At 33.3% G+C, this 14,629-nt stretch overlaps 5 pseudogenes; all 5 read left to right on the forward strand.

Annotated features, from left to right (window-relative positions):
• Positions 1-1,113: 1,113 nt before the first annotated feature.
• On the forward strand, positions 1,114-1,877 carry LOC110809221 (dirigent protein 22 pseudogene; annotated as a pseudogene).
• A 3,394-nt stretch (positions 1,878-5,271) lies between these two features.
• On the forward strand, positions 5,272-6,019 carry LOC110811689 (dirigent protein 22 pseudogene; annotated as a pseudogene).
• A 2,629-nt stretch (positions 6,020-8,648) lies between these two features.
• On the forward strand, positions 8,649-9,567 carry LOC110811766 (dirigent protein 22 pseudogene; annotated as a pseudogene).
• Positions 9,568-11,629: 2,062 nt separating this feature from the next.
• LOC110811760 (dirigent protein 22 pseudogene) lies at positions 11,630-12,579 on the forward strand (annotated as a pseudogene).
• A 538-nt stretch (positions 12,580-13,117) lies between these two features.
• Positions 13,118-14,464, forward strand: LOC110811690 (dirigent protein 22 pseudogene; annotated as a pseudogene).
• Positions 14,465-14,629: the final 165 nt, after the last annotated feature.

The raw sequence follows: 14,629 nt of genomic DNA on the forward strand, positions 1-14,629 counted from the left end.
ACATATTTTTTTAATAGTTTTTATTGTAAATTTATAAATAAAAATTATTACACCTAAGATTCAGTGATAATATTGGACTATTTTTTTTTTCCATTTTAAATTATTTCAAAAATAAATATAATTTGAGAATGTCTAATTAAATATAAATAAATAAATTTTTTTTGTAAGTAATCGTAATAATTTAATTAGTGTATTATTACTAATATATTAATAAATTAAATTTTTAATTCAACTAAATCAAATATTATAAAATAATTAAAAAGTTGTAATATACATATACATATATAACTTTTTTCATAAAAAGTCAAATTCAGATTAGCCATATATTAGTTTGGGCTGATATATACATGACATAGATATATATATATATATATATATATATACTACATTGTTAAAATAAAATTCAGATTAACCATAGATTGGTCTCAATAATTTTTTCTTTATTGAGAAGTTTCATAAGCCATAATTATCTTTTAGCTTTTCAATCTGTTCATCAGAATATCATCACACATCACATGTTAACTTCTTTTACAAGTATGCACTCCATAACTTCTAGTTAGCTTTCCTTTAACTCAAATCTATTTGTATTTGTGTGTGTGTGTGTGTGTGTGTATATATACATATATACATATATATATATATAATTACTTATCACTGGGTAATTCAAGAATACAAATCAAATTAGCATAATACCCACAATTGATATATTTCAAATTTTGTATATATAATTACTTATAATTAATTCACACCAAGTCACCGACTCATGATTTATTTAATATAATAAATGGTGGGTTAAAGTTAAACTATATTAATAATAATTTGTGTCATTTATATAATATGTCACTTGGCATAATATATGTGTGTGTATATATATATATATATTATTATGAAAAAAAGTTGATTGGAAGGATGGTAGGCCATTCCAATATTATGAGTTGGAATTGAATTCTACCTTTTGCTATATAGTCAATAAAAAAATTGTATTATAGTAAAGATATACGTACAATATAAACATATTATATGTATGATATAAAAAAAATATACCTAAGTTTTTTTTATTTTAAAAAAAGTAGTAAATACTAACAAACCCTTTCCATTTCCATCTTTATATAGGTTCGTAATGATATATTCCTCTCACTCTGTCACCTCCACTTTACTTCCTTACTCTTCCATACGCCATGGCCAAAACCCTCTTCTTCTTCCTCATCCTCTTCTCCTCAACCCTCCTCATTGCCACTGCAAATTCCCAGATCTTCTCCAGAAGCTTATCTCCATCAAAGCTCGGTCTCAAGAAAGAAAAACTAAGCCACCTCCACTTCTACTTCCACGACATAGTAAGTGGCCGGAAACCCACCGCCCTGAAAATCATACCAGAGGCAGCCGTGACTAAAAACTCCTCGTCATTTTTCGGCGCAGTGTTCATGATGGATGACCCGCTGACGGTGGGACCGGAGGCGAGCTCGAAGATGGTGGGAAAAGCGCAGGGGATTTACGCGTCGGCGTCGCAGACAGAGGTAGGGTTTCTGATGGTGCTGAACTTTGCTTTCATGGAAGGGAAGTACAACGGCAGTAATCTGAGCGTTTTGGGGCGGAATGCGGTACTTTCCGGCGTCCGAGAGATGCCGATCGTCGGAGGAAGTGGACTTTTCCGGTTTGCCAGAGGATATGCTAAGGCCGAGACTTATAGTTTGGATCCTAAAACAGGGGACGCCATTGTTGAGTACAATGTTTTTGTTTTTCATTACTGAAATGTTGTCGGGAGGAACTTTCAATAATTAATTTTCTTGTAACCTGTCGTTTCAAATTTTCTTTTATTTTTTAAATAAAAACTATAATATAATATAATATAATATAAATTATATTATAGTTTGTGTTTATATATTATAATATTTTTATTAAGTGTAATTATTGTGATAAATGATGTCCATAGAATTGGTAAAGCTTTAAGAAAAAAGTAGTTTTGACACCTTCAATCAAACTGAGGTGAGGGTTATCTTTTGACTGTTTATGAATCAAAAGTCATAAATAATATATATATATATATGTGTGTATACAGTATATTTATCTTTTCATGTACATAATATATATAATTGATCATAGTCCAAAATGGAGTCAATAAAATTTATTGAATTATATATAGTTTTCTCCCGACCATCTTCAAAAATTATCAATCACTTGAATTTTCAACAACGGCTGACCCGTCAACTTATACACGATGGGCAGCCGTATACATGTAAAAACATATATAAATACATATGTGTATATATATATATATATATATACAAACAGCATAAAACCCTTGATCATTAATCAGAAAACTAACTAAATCTATCTATTTATTCATTAATACAGCTCTGATCAGCACCATGTCTAAAACACTTCCAACACCTTCTTCTCAACCCTCAGCTCTGCAAATTCCGGCGACGGCTTCTCCTTGAAACTATCGCAGGTCTACTCTACGGCTGAAGATCGAGAAACCGACCCATCTTCACTTCTTCTTCCACGAAGTAGTCGGTGGCCAAAAATAAACAAAAATATCTCGAATATTGTAAAAATAAATATTGGACTTAGAACAAAAACATAATTAATCCTCTATTATTTTAAGAACTATAATTAGAGTATTAGTTAAAAAATAGTTTAGAATTATTGAAAAAATTGTGTTTATAATAATATATATAATATTTTAAGTTATTCTATAATAGCCTCAGAATTTCAAAAGAAATAAATTATAAAATTAAGTACGAAAACGAAATGATTAGTTAAGGTTTATATTTTTTACATAATAATTTAAAATAACGAATAGTGTTACGAGAATTACCATTTTGAAAGAAATATAAGAAATAAGAAAATAAGCACAAAATAAATAAAAATTGAATCCTACTTGCAACCTTCTTATGGATCGGGCTCTGGATCCTGATTCTCTTGATCTGAAATGGTTAAATAATAAATGAGTTACATTAACCCAATAAGAATATTACGCTACTCACCGACATAGAAATAAAGGTTGATAGAAAAATAAAAAATAACTAATTGAGTACTTAATTAAGCAAATTCATTTATCAATAATAAAATCATTTACCGTCCACTTACCGTGTTAATATTTACAAAAACAACCTATAGAGACAATAACATATCACTTATCATGGTTCCATATTCAATCGATAACATGCACATATTATAATTCCATATTCAATAAATCAAAATAACAATTGTCTTTTTTCATCAGCCTGCTGATATCTATGGGGTCCATAGGAATGTCTCCATTACGTGCGAACTATTTCTTTTAACATTTTCAATTAACGGATTGTCTCTATACCCCGTTTTGTATGAACACCAAATTACTAAATCTCAATACCCCGTCCGGTATGAGCATCAAATTACCAAGTCTCGATACCCCGTCCAATATGAGACAACGTTCACGGTAGAATTCCTAATGGATCTCGTCCGTTCACCATCTCTCAGGATATCCAATAAGGTTGTTGTTTCGTCCATTTACTTAATTGCACAATTTTTCGTTTACCTTTAACCTCTAGTTTCCCAATTCAACTATAACCGTACAAATAAACAAAACATGCATTCAAAACTATAAAATCGATCAATCAAATACTATCATGCATTTAAACTATAAAATAAATTAATAGAATCAACAGTGAATAGTTTCTGATTCTGACTCCATTACTAACCCGTAATTAATTATGAATATTTTTTAAATTGCACAAAATAATGTATTATTATTAATTTGACTTTAATTTCGTAACAGAGAATAAAGTGATGGATTCTTACTCAATTTGATGTCCGAAAAGTTAAGCTGTTGACTGTACCTACTGGCAGTGCCCTGGTTTTCTGAATTTTTCTTCAGAAACTAAAACGCGCTGTAAATACCTACAAATATCCCAAAAATCCAAAATAAGTCTCAAGACCCATTTTTGGCCAATTCTGAGTCGCCGTGCTCTGGCAGCGGCAGTCCGCCTCGGGTTCGTTATTTTCAGCCAATTTTGCAACAATTTTAGCGAAAAAATACGTTAAGGGGCCTTGGTTAGCCCAAAAAAAATGAAAAATCGAAACTTGTCGGTGACGGGTCTCTTCGGTGCGGCAGCTCCGCTGGCTCACTTTGCAGTCGAGTGCTTTACTTCGGTCGACCTGTAGATAAGGAAACAGTGATCAAAATAGTGAAAAAATTACACATAACGGGAATCGAGAAGGGACTCATCGGAGACAATTTTTGAAATTTTTCGCAGCGGCACCGCCAGGCTTTGTCTGTAGTTTTCGGCCGATCCTTTTATTTCGATTTGGCAATGAGTATGTTTAAAATTGAATTCCGAGCAAAGAGAAATTTTTTTACCTCTTTTAGCAGTCAGAAGTAGCTCTGGCGCAGCGGGGAGTGGCAGCGGTTCTCCTTCCCGGCAGCTGGGTCTTCTTCTCCAGCGATGGTGTCGGTGGCTAGGGTTAAGGTTTACTGTGAATAGAGTTATTTATGTCCGTCCTCATTTAATTTGGGCCGTCCATCGTGACCTAATCTGAACCGTCTGATCGTATTTAAATAAGATGTAGATTTGGACCGTTGATCGCGTCTAAATCTGACCATCCGATCGCGTTTGGGGAAAGAACGCATCCGGGTCATTCATACGCGCAGGAACAGATCTGGATTGTTCGATCACGGACACGCGGATCGTCTGCGTGACACCGCGTCAGCGTCCGTTGCCAAGCAGCGGGTCTTGGTTCGTCAGGGCTGCTGAACGGGCATCGTACGTGGTACAACTTTCTTAAATTATATTTTAACCCTTAATTTTTTATTTTTCTTTCAAAAATACTCACAAAATCTAAATTTTTACTCTTTTTCAATAAAATTGTTTCTAATTTCATACTCTATCAATTTTTTTTTATATGAAATTAAAATTAAAAATTAAAAAATTAAAAAATTATATTTATAAATTAATTTAATTTACATATAAATTAATTTTGGGCATTACATACTCAAAATAATTAAATTTCTATTAAAAGAATAAATGATTACCTACTTTTATATATTTTTTATATTTTTGATATTTTTATAATTTTTTATATTTTTATATTACTTAAAACAAATATTGAAACGTAATAATTCTGTTCGTAAACATTAAATAAACAATCAAACAATTTTCTATTTAACTCCATTCAGTTGAGTTGTATGTTTTTACCGTTGATCTCGTGAAACAAACATATATACTAAAAATTAATATTATATCACAGGCCTTCATATCTATATATATATATATATATATATATGTGCGTATATACAGAACTACAGCAAATTCCATCTCTCTGTTCTGCATCTTCTGAAGTATTACTATTTCCTCCTCTCCACCATGGCCAAAATCCTTCAAAGCGTCACCGTTTTCCTCATCGTGATTCTCTTCACCATCCTCATCTCCTCAGACATTTCCTCTGCAAATCATGAGACCTTCTCTACTCGCTTATCTCCATCAAAGCTCGGCCTCAAAAAACAGAAGCTAACCAAACTTCACTTCTTCTTCCACGACATTCTCAGCGGCCCAAACCCTACGGCCGTCCGAGTTGCAGAGGCAGCCGTGACGAATAAATCCTCAACATTATTCGGTTCCGTGTTCGTGATTGACGACCCGTTGACCGTCGGACCCGAAGTCAACTCGACGATGATCGGAAAAGCTCAGGGGATTTACTCGTCCGCGTCGCAGAGTGAAGTTGGGTTGTTGATGGTTCTGAACTTTGTGTTCATGGAAGGGAAGTACAATGGGAGCAATCTGAGCGTTTTGGGACGCAACGCGGTGTTTTCCGGCGTCAGAGAGTTTCCGATCGTCGGCGGAAGCGGGCTTTTTCGATTTGCCAGAGGATACGCAAAGGCCAAGACTTATTCTATCGATTTGAAAACTGGAAACGCCGTTGTTGAGTACAACGTATACGTTTTTCATTACTGATGCTATACACACACACACACACACACATACATATATATATATATGTTTATAAATTTTTATTCTCAATCATTATATGGAAAATCTAAAAAATTGAATACACAATCTTGTAAAATTAGTGGTTAATAAATGAATTAATCCCTACGTAAATGTAAAACATGCAATAGATTTTTGGGGTCATGTAAGTATGATTTATAACATAAAAGTGATTTTCCTTAATTTCTGGTACATTGCTAATGTGGTATCTCCAATTGACAGAGAAATATATTTTTGTCATACAATAATTTTAAAATTTCAATAAATTTTAACATATTATTATCTTATATTCAAGTTGTCAGAACAATAACTTTCCATTTTTATTTGCTTACTAGTATCTTTGGGAGTCTATAGGGATGTTCTACTATGCGTGAACCCATATCAAATCTTGTCAACTAACCTGCTTTCCCCATACCCCGTTCGGTATGAGTGTTAAAAGTTGGTCCTTAAATACCACATCCAGTATGATAGTGAATCGGATCGTTCCCATATCTGTCTGGTATGAACGCCAAAAGTACCATCCCTCAATACCTCGTCTGGTATGAGGGTGAATCGGGTTGTCCCTATATTCAGTTCGGTATGAACACCAAAAATACCATTTCTCGATACCCTGTTCGGTATGAGGTAATATTCACGGTAGGATTTTCTATGTACACAGTATATTCACCATCTCCCAGAATATCCAGTAACATTCACTTATTCACTTAACCAATAAATTTTCATTTACATTTTAATTTTTAATTTCACAATTTAACCGTAAATCACGTAAGACAAGCGATACATGCGTGAAGTTAACACAATTGAATCATCTTATATATTCCAATAAATTATCATGCATTTAAAACTATAAAATTAAACAATAAGTTAAAACATGACAAACAATAATAAATAACCAGTTCCGACTCCATTAGTAACCTGTAATTAATTTTTAAAATTTTTTAAAATACACAAAATAACGTATTATTTATAATTAAACTTTAATTCCATAACAAAGAATAAGGTAAGGGAGTCTTATCCGAATCGGTTTCTAAAATACTAAACTTCTACTGCGTCTACTGGCGGTTCTTGAATTTTTTGAATTTTCCTACAGAGATTAAAACAAGCTTTACGTACCTAAAAATACTCCAAAAATTCAAAATCAATGTTAAAAATATTTTTTTGGCCAATTTCAGGATTCCGGCACGGCAGCACCATCGTGCTCTGGGATGGCACCACCATCCATGGCAGTGGTTTGCTTCAGTCTAGCTATTTTCGACCAATTTTATCTGATTTTATACTCATCCCTATGAGAAATTACGTTAGTGAGTCTCAGTTGGTCGAAAAAAGTCAAAAAATAAAAACCTATAAGCACTGAAATTTTTCAGTGCAATGGCTCCGCCGGCTCACCTTCACGGCTAAGTGTTTTTCTTCGATCAACTTATAGAAAATAGAACGGTGATCACAATGGTGAAAAATTTGCATAAAACGAGAATTGGGACGGTGTTCATCGGAGGAGGTTTCGAGTTTTACTCGCAATTTTCGATTCATCCGTTCTTCCTTTTACTCTGATTTGGTCATAAGGGTATTTAGAATAAAATTTCGAGCGGATAGAAGGATTTTTTTACCTTTTTTGGCAGTCGGAGGTGGCTCCGGCACGGCAGCGGATGACGGTGGGCTCCATTCTCCGGTGATTTATTCTTCTTCTCTGGCGAGAGGCTGGCGATTAGGGTTTGGGTTCGGTATGATACGACATATTTTATAGTCGTCTCGCGTCAATCTAGACCGTTCATTGCATTTGATCTCGATTGTCTGATCATGTTTAAAAAAAAAAAATGGACCGTTCATCGCAATTTGATCTTGACCGTACGATCAGTTTTAAAGAGGGAACAAATTTGGATTGTCGATCGCGTTCAAGGAGGGAACGGATTCAGACCGTCCATTTGTACGGGAACACTTCCGGACCATCCGATCGCACCGAGTCAACGCGTCTTACCACGCAGCGCGCTTTGGTTTGTCGAGACTGCTAACTGGGTGATCCTATGTGGCATAATTTTTCAAAATTGAATTCTGACTCCTAATTTTCGATTTTTCTTTCAAAAACACAATCCAAACCTAAATTTTCACCCATTTTTTTAAAAATTATTTTCAACTTCGTACTTAAACTATTTTTTTTCTATAATTCACATTAAATTAAAATTTATTAATTTCATAATCCAATTTTATACATATTTTTGAATGTAAAAATTAATTCTGGGCTAAATTCTGAATTCGGATATTAGAGTACAAAAATAAGTTAAAATTGATGAACATCAACTAATATAATTAGAATATATATTTTATAAAAATATAAATATATATATATATGTGTGTGTGTTTTTCTTTTTTCAAAGTTCTTAAAGGTCAATAATTGACTTAGTAACATATTTTGCACGTCATAAGTTATACTTACCTATATAAATTACATATATGTATATATATAATATTATATTTACACAGTTTCATTATAATAATTTGGTTGACTAATTGATAACTTGGGTCTACCTAATTGACAGATTGTCATTCTTATTTAATTTATATTTTTTTAAAAAAATATAATCATAAAGGGTTAAATTAACACCTAACCCATGTTGGAATCTCAATGAAGAACGAACCCAGAAAAAGAAAAAGAATAAATTATCATTTCTCTATATATCTACGTATACATATCATGTATATACACACGAGGATAGAAAAAAATTCAATATCTTTTTGTCGTAAAGTTAGGATTTTTCAGATTAAGAGTAAGCCTGGAAAGCTTCCATGGAGTCCACCTTCTTCATGATTCTCCTGTTCCCGCTCCTCATTCCCGTCACTGCAAAATCTGAAACCTTCTCTACTCGCTTATCACCGTTGGAGCTCGGCCTCAAGAGAGAGAAGTTAACTCACCTCCACTTCTACTTTCACGACATAGTCACCGGTCCAAACCCCACCGCCGTCCGAGTTGCAGAGGCCGCAGTAACCAACAAATCCTCAACCCTTTTCGGCTTAGTTGCGGTGATCGACGACCCTTTGACCGTCTCGCCCGAAATCAACTCCACCGTCGTCGGAAGAGCACAAGGGATTTATGCCGGCGCGTCGCAGAGCGAGATTGCGTTTTCGATGGTAATAAACTTTGCGTTCACGGTAGGGAGGTTCAAGGGCAGCAATCTGAGTCTTTTGGGTCGGAACGCGGTGGGTTCAGGCGTGAGAGAGATGCCGATCGTCGGAGGAAGTGGGGTTTTCCGATTTGCCAGAGGTTATGCTCGGGCGAAGACTTATACTGCCGATCCGAAAACAGGGGACGCCATTGTTGAGTACAATGTCTATGTTTTTCATTACGGATAGCAGGTCTGGACTTTTCTGTTCTTGCTCTTCAGTATTTTCATTACGGCATGTTTGGTTTCTGATAATAATCCTTGTTGTTGTGATGTGAAAACCATTTGATTTAAACAAAGTTACAGAGTCTCTAATTGTACTGAATCATGAACTCTGCATGCACTCAATAAACATCATTTAACAAGTTTATCTATATATAAACTGTAATTAGTACAAATGTGCTTTCATGCATTCTACTCCCAATAGCATCTAAATTACTATCTTTTTTTAATTTCTTTAAAATTTGGGTGTCTACTTTCTAATTACCTAAATGTATCGAGATCATTTCACATATTTTCATTATTATTGTCCGATTATCATCGTCTCACGTAACGATTAAATTTTTTCATTGAGATATCAGATAATATAGTATTATTAAAAGTTTCAAAATTTTAATTATTATACTCACACTATAACTATCATCCTTTCTCTCGTAATAAACACGATAAATTCAAATTCAACGTTAAGGACTTGCAAATATAAATATCTATTTAACAAACCTTTCATCTCTTACATCAGAAGTGGACATTGGTGTCTCGTCGTGCTACAAACACAAATAACATTACACTAAATCTACTATATTTCTAATGATCCCGAAAATCAAATAACGACCCTTTAAGTATTTTTTGGAGAATTTAGAAAAAGTAGAAAATAGAAAGAATGTTGATTTTTAGGGTTTTATTTTCACTTATAATTTCCATAAGAATTTAAAATAAATTCATGAAAAAGTTTTTATAATTTATATTTTGTATTCTGTGAGAGTGAGAATTAAAGTAAAGAAAAGAAAGTAAAATTTTAAATGCTACAAAATCTCAAAAGTAAGGGTTAAGTCGTGAAGATTTTGAAAGATGAGGGACCATGTGGGAATTGAATAGGGCGAAGTTGTTAAGATTTAAAAAAAAAAATAAGTAGGGGAAATCTAAAAAGTAAAAAAAAAATAATGAAAGGCCCGAATGCATCATCAAATATCAAATGGCTCCAGAAACTCATATATAAACTTCCTCTCCTCATTATCTCCAAAAAGAAAGGAGAAAAAAATCCTAGTAGAAGGGAGAGACGGCGCGAGAGAGACGAATGGTGAGGTCAGAGATTGAGAGGGAGGATTGTATGCACGAGAGAAGAAAACTTATGGGCCTTCGATTAAGCTTATGGTTTCCCTCTCTATTACTGGAATATATTTCAGTTTCTGTTGCTCTCAATCGTTCTGGCTCGACCTTTGGTTTTGATTCCTTCAATCAAGCTTACACGATGGTTATATACTGACTCGTATTCAGAAATTAAAATAAAAAAAACGTTAAGTTTTAAAATATAGTATTATTCTAACATCCTGAACCTCAAAAAAAGGGTGTAGAGATACTCATATATTTTTTCAGCTAATGGGACCCACAAAATATGCTTATGCGATGTTCAAAAGTTTAATGTTAAATAAAACATTCATTTGTGATATATACAACATTTATATATATATAAAATATGGGGTCAAAATATAGAGTTTAACAAAACGAAACGATAACTAAAATAAGAATAAAGTGTACACTGATTAGGATACCTTCGCGTGCTATTCGCTTGTCCGACAACTGTTCTGATTCTTCTTACTCTAAAAAATATTAAAGTAAAAAATATTTTCATTATTAAAAGACCCAAATCAAACATCAGACAAAGACAAACACAAACAGACATGTAACATATGCAATATTAATACTTTTCAAATCAAAACTTATTTATAAATTTTCATAATGTTTATAACTTCACCATTTATACTTTGGAATTCACTCATCAGTCATAATTAATTCATATCTTAAAATTTCACATATTTCACTCGAATATCTCAATTACACTCGAACATCATTTTTATGTTCGAATATAACTTATAAATTTGAAATATCACAAATACACTCGAAATAACATAAGCACACTCAGAATATTACAAATACATTCAAAATAATGCATCTGTACTCAAAATATCAAAATATTACAAATATGTATCTAGATGTATTTATTTATAAAAAAAATATGTGTAGAATTATAATTTTTAAGTAAATTAAAAACAAATATGTATTATAAAGGTATTATGAGAAACTAGTTTATGTATAATTATTAACAAAAAATAAACAAAAATATCCCGAATATTGTAAAAATAAGTAGAACAAAAACATATATTTTTGATATTTTAATAATTTATTATCTTTTTATATTACTTAAAACAAATATTGAAACGTAATAATTCTGTTCGTAAACATTAAATAAACAATCAAACAATTTTCTATTTAACTGAATTTAGTTGAGTTGTATGTTTTTACTGTTGATCTCGTGAAACAAATATATATACTAAAAATTAATATTATATCACGGGCCTTCATATCTGTATATATATATATATATGTATGCATATACAGAACTACAGCAAATTCCATCTCTCTGTTCTACATCTTCTGAAGTATTACTATTTCCTCCTCTGTTCTGTATTCTTCCACCATGGCCAAAATCCTTCAAAGCGTCACCGTTTTCCTCATCGTGATTCTCTTCACCATCCTCCTCTCCTCGGACATTTCCTCCGCAAATCATGAGACCTTCTCTACTCGCTTATCTCCATCAAAGCTCGGCCTCAAAAAACAGAAGCTAACCAAACTTCGCTTCTTCTTCCACGACATTCTCAGCGGCCCAAACCCCACGGCCGTCCGAGTTGCAGAGGCGACCGTGACGAACAAATCCTCAACATTATTCGGTTCCGTGTTCGTGATTGACGACCCGTTGACCGTCGGACCCGAAGTCAACTCGACGGTGATCGGAAAAGCTCAGGGGATTTACTCGTCCGCGTCGCAGAGCGAAGTTGGGTTGTTGATGGTTCTGAACTTTGCGTTCACGGAAGGGAAGTACAATGGGAGTAATCTGAGCGTTTTGGGGCGGAACGCGGTGCTTTCCGGCGTCAGAGAGTTTCCGATCGTCGGCGGAAGCGGGCTTTTTCGATTTGCCAGAGGATACGCAAAGGCCAAGACTTACTCTTTCGATCTGAAAACCGGCAACGCCGTCGTTGAGTACAACGTCTACGTTTTTCATTATTGATGCTATACATATATATATATATATATATGCGCACGCGTATGTATATACATACAGCTAAACATGATATTCGGAGATTTTTATTTTTATTTTTAGTTTGAGAGAACTCGAGATTTCTAATTAATAGCGAGATGAAGTTGAAGTTTTAATACATTATATAATAAAATAAAATTAGTATTAATCCTTGTCTTTTTTATGTTACTTATTGCTTCTTACGCTATATATACATACATAATTTTCAAAAATTTTTATTTTAGTTTATTTTGAGAGCTCTCTTACAAATAATAATTTAGAAGTTTAGATTGAGATATATAAATATATATCTTTTAATTTTGTAGGTCGTAGTTTATAAATTAGAGTTATTGTAAGTAATTGTTGTTTATAAATTATAGTTATTATAAATAAAAATCGTATTAGTGCTTATATCAATAACTACAATTAAAATTTTGATTCTTTCTATTAGTTTTTTTTTACTTCTTTCATTTATTTATAATAAAATAATATCAAAGTTTGGTTTTAAAATTCTAGAGAGATAATAAAAAATATATATATATGTATGTATATGTAAATCATTATTTAATTATAATAATATGGTTGACTAATTGACAACGTGGGTTTACCTAATTACAGTTTGTCATTCTTATTTATTTCTTTATTTATTTTAAAAATATATATATATATATAATCCATAAGGCTTCAATTAACACCTAACCCATGTTCAAATCTGTCATCAACCCTAAGAATCTCAAAGATGATATTAAGTTACAATTGCCAAATCTCATTCAAAAAAACGAACCCAGAAAAGAAAAAGGCTAAACAATCATTTCTCTGTATCTATATATATATATATATCGTGTGCATACACAATGATAGAAAAAAATTCAGTATCTATTTTGTCGTAACGTTAGAATTTTCACCCGGAAGAGTAAAATTAAGCCTGGAAAGCTTCCATGGACTCCGTCTTGTTCATGATTCTCCTGTTCCCACTCCTCATCCCCACTAGTGCAAAATCTGAAACCTTCTCAACTCGCTTATCACCATTGGAGCTCGGCCTCAAGACAGAGAAGTTAACCCACCTGCACTTCTACTTTCACGACACAGTCACCGGTCCAAACCCTACCGCCGTCCGAGTTGCAGAGGCCGCAGTGACCAACAAATCCTCAACCCGTTTCGGCTTAGTTATGGTGATCGACGACCCTTTGACCGTCTCCCCTGAAGTCAACTCTACCGTCGTCGGAAGAGCACAGGGGATTTATGTCGGCGCGTCGCAGAGCGAGATTGCGTATTCGATGGTAATAAATTTTGCGTTCACGGAAGGGAAGTATAAAGGCAGCAATCTCAGTCTTTTGGGTCGGAATGCGATCCGTTCCGGCGTGAGAGAGATGCCGATCGTCGGAGGAAGTGGGGTTTTCCGATTCGCCAGAGGTTATGCTCAGGCGAAGACTTATACTTCAGATCTAAAAACACGGAACTCCATTGTTGAGTACAATGTTTATGTTTTTCATTACTGATCGTACGTCTGGACGTTTCTGTTCTTGCTCAATAGTTTTTTCATTGTGGCATGTTTGGTTCCCGATAATAATCTTTGTTGTGATGTACCTTGCTGCTTCTTATGCTATATATTTATATATATATATATTCATACATGTACGCGCACATACATACATATGTTCTTATATGCACATGTATTCATACGAGAAATTGGATGATCGCTTTGCATAAGGAGACTTAATAAGAATTTCAGACCTGCAGGAAGAGATTTATAGTTTGAAACAGAGTATGAAACCTGGGGCATCCTCTCATCAATATGAATCAAGTATCCTGTACACTACTAGAGGACAACAAGCAAGAAAAACTTATGGAAATTATGGGAATTCTGTAAATAATAAAAACAACGACTGGTTCAGGAAATGAAAATAATAAAAAACCTACATGCAGTCACACAGTGGATAGGTGCCTTCTTTGTTCATATGGGAACAATACAACAATTTTTCCATGCCACAGATAAACACAACTCTCCTTCACTATTTCATTTTCTATTGCCACGTGAATTGGGATAGTAATTGACTTAATAATATATTTTGCACGTGATAAGTTATAATTATCGATGTATAATATATATATATGTATGTATATAAATCGTTATAATATTATATTTACACATAATTTCATTTTAATAATTTAGTTGACTAATTAATAGTTTGGGATCTACCTAATTGACAGTTGTCATT

Source organism: Carica papaya, chromosome 8, assembly GCF_054855325.1.
Source record: "Carica papaya isolate Zhongbai chromosome 8, ASM5485532v1, whole genome shotgun sequence".
NCBI classification, from domain to species: domain Eukaryota; kingdom Viridiplantae; phylum Streptophyta; class Magnoliopsida; order Brassicales; family Caricaceae; genus Carica; species Carica papaya.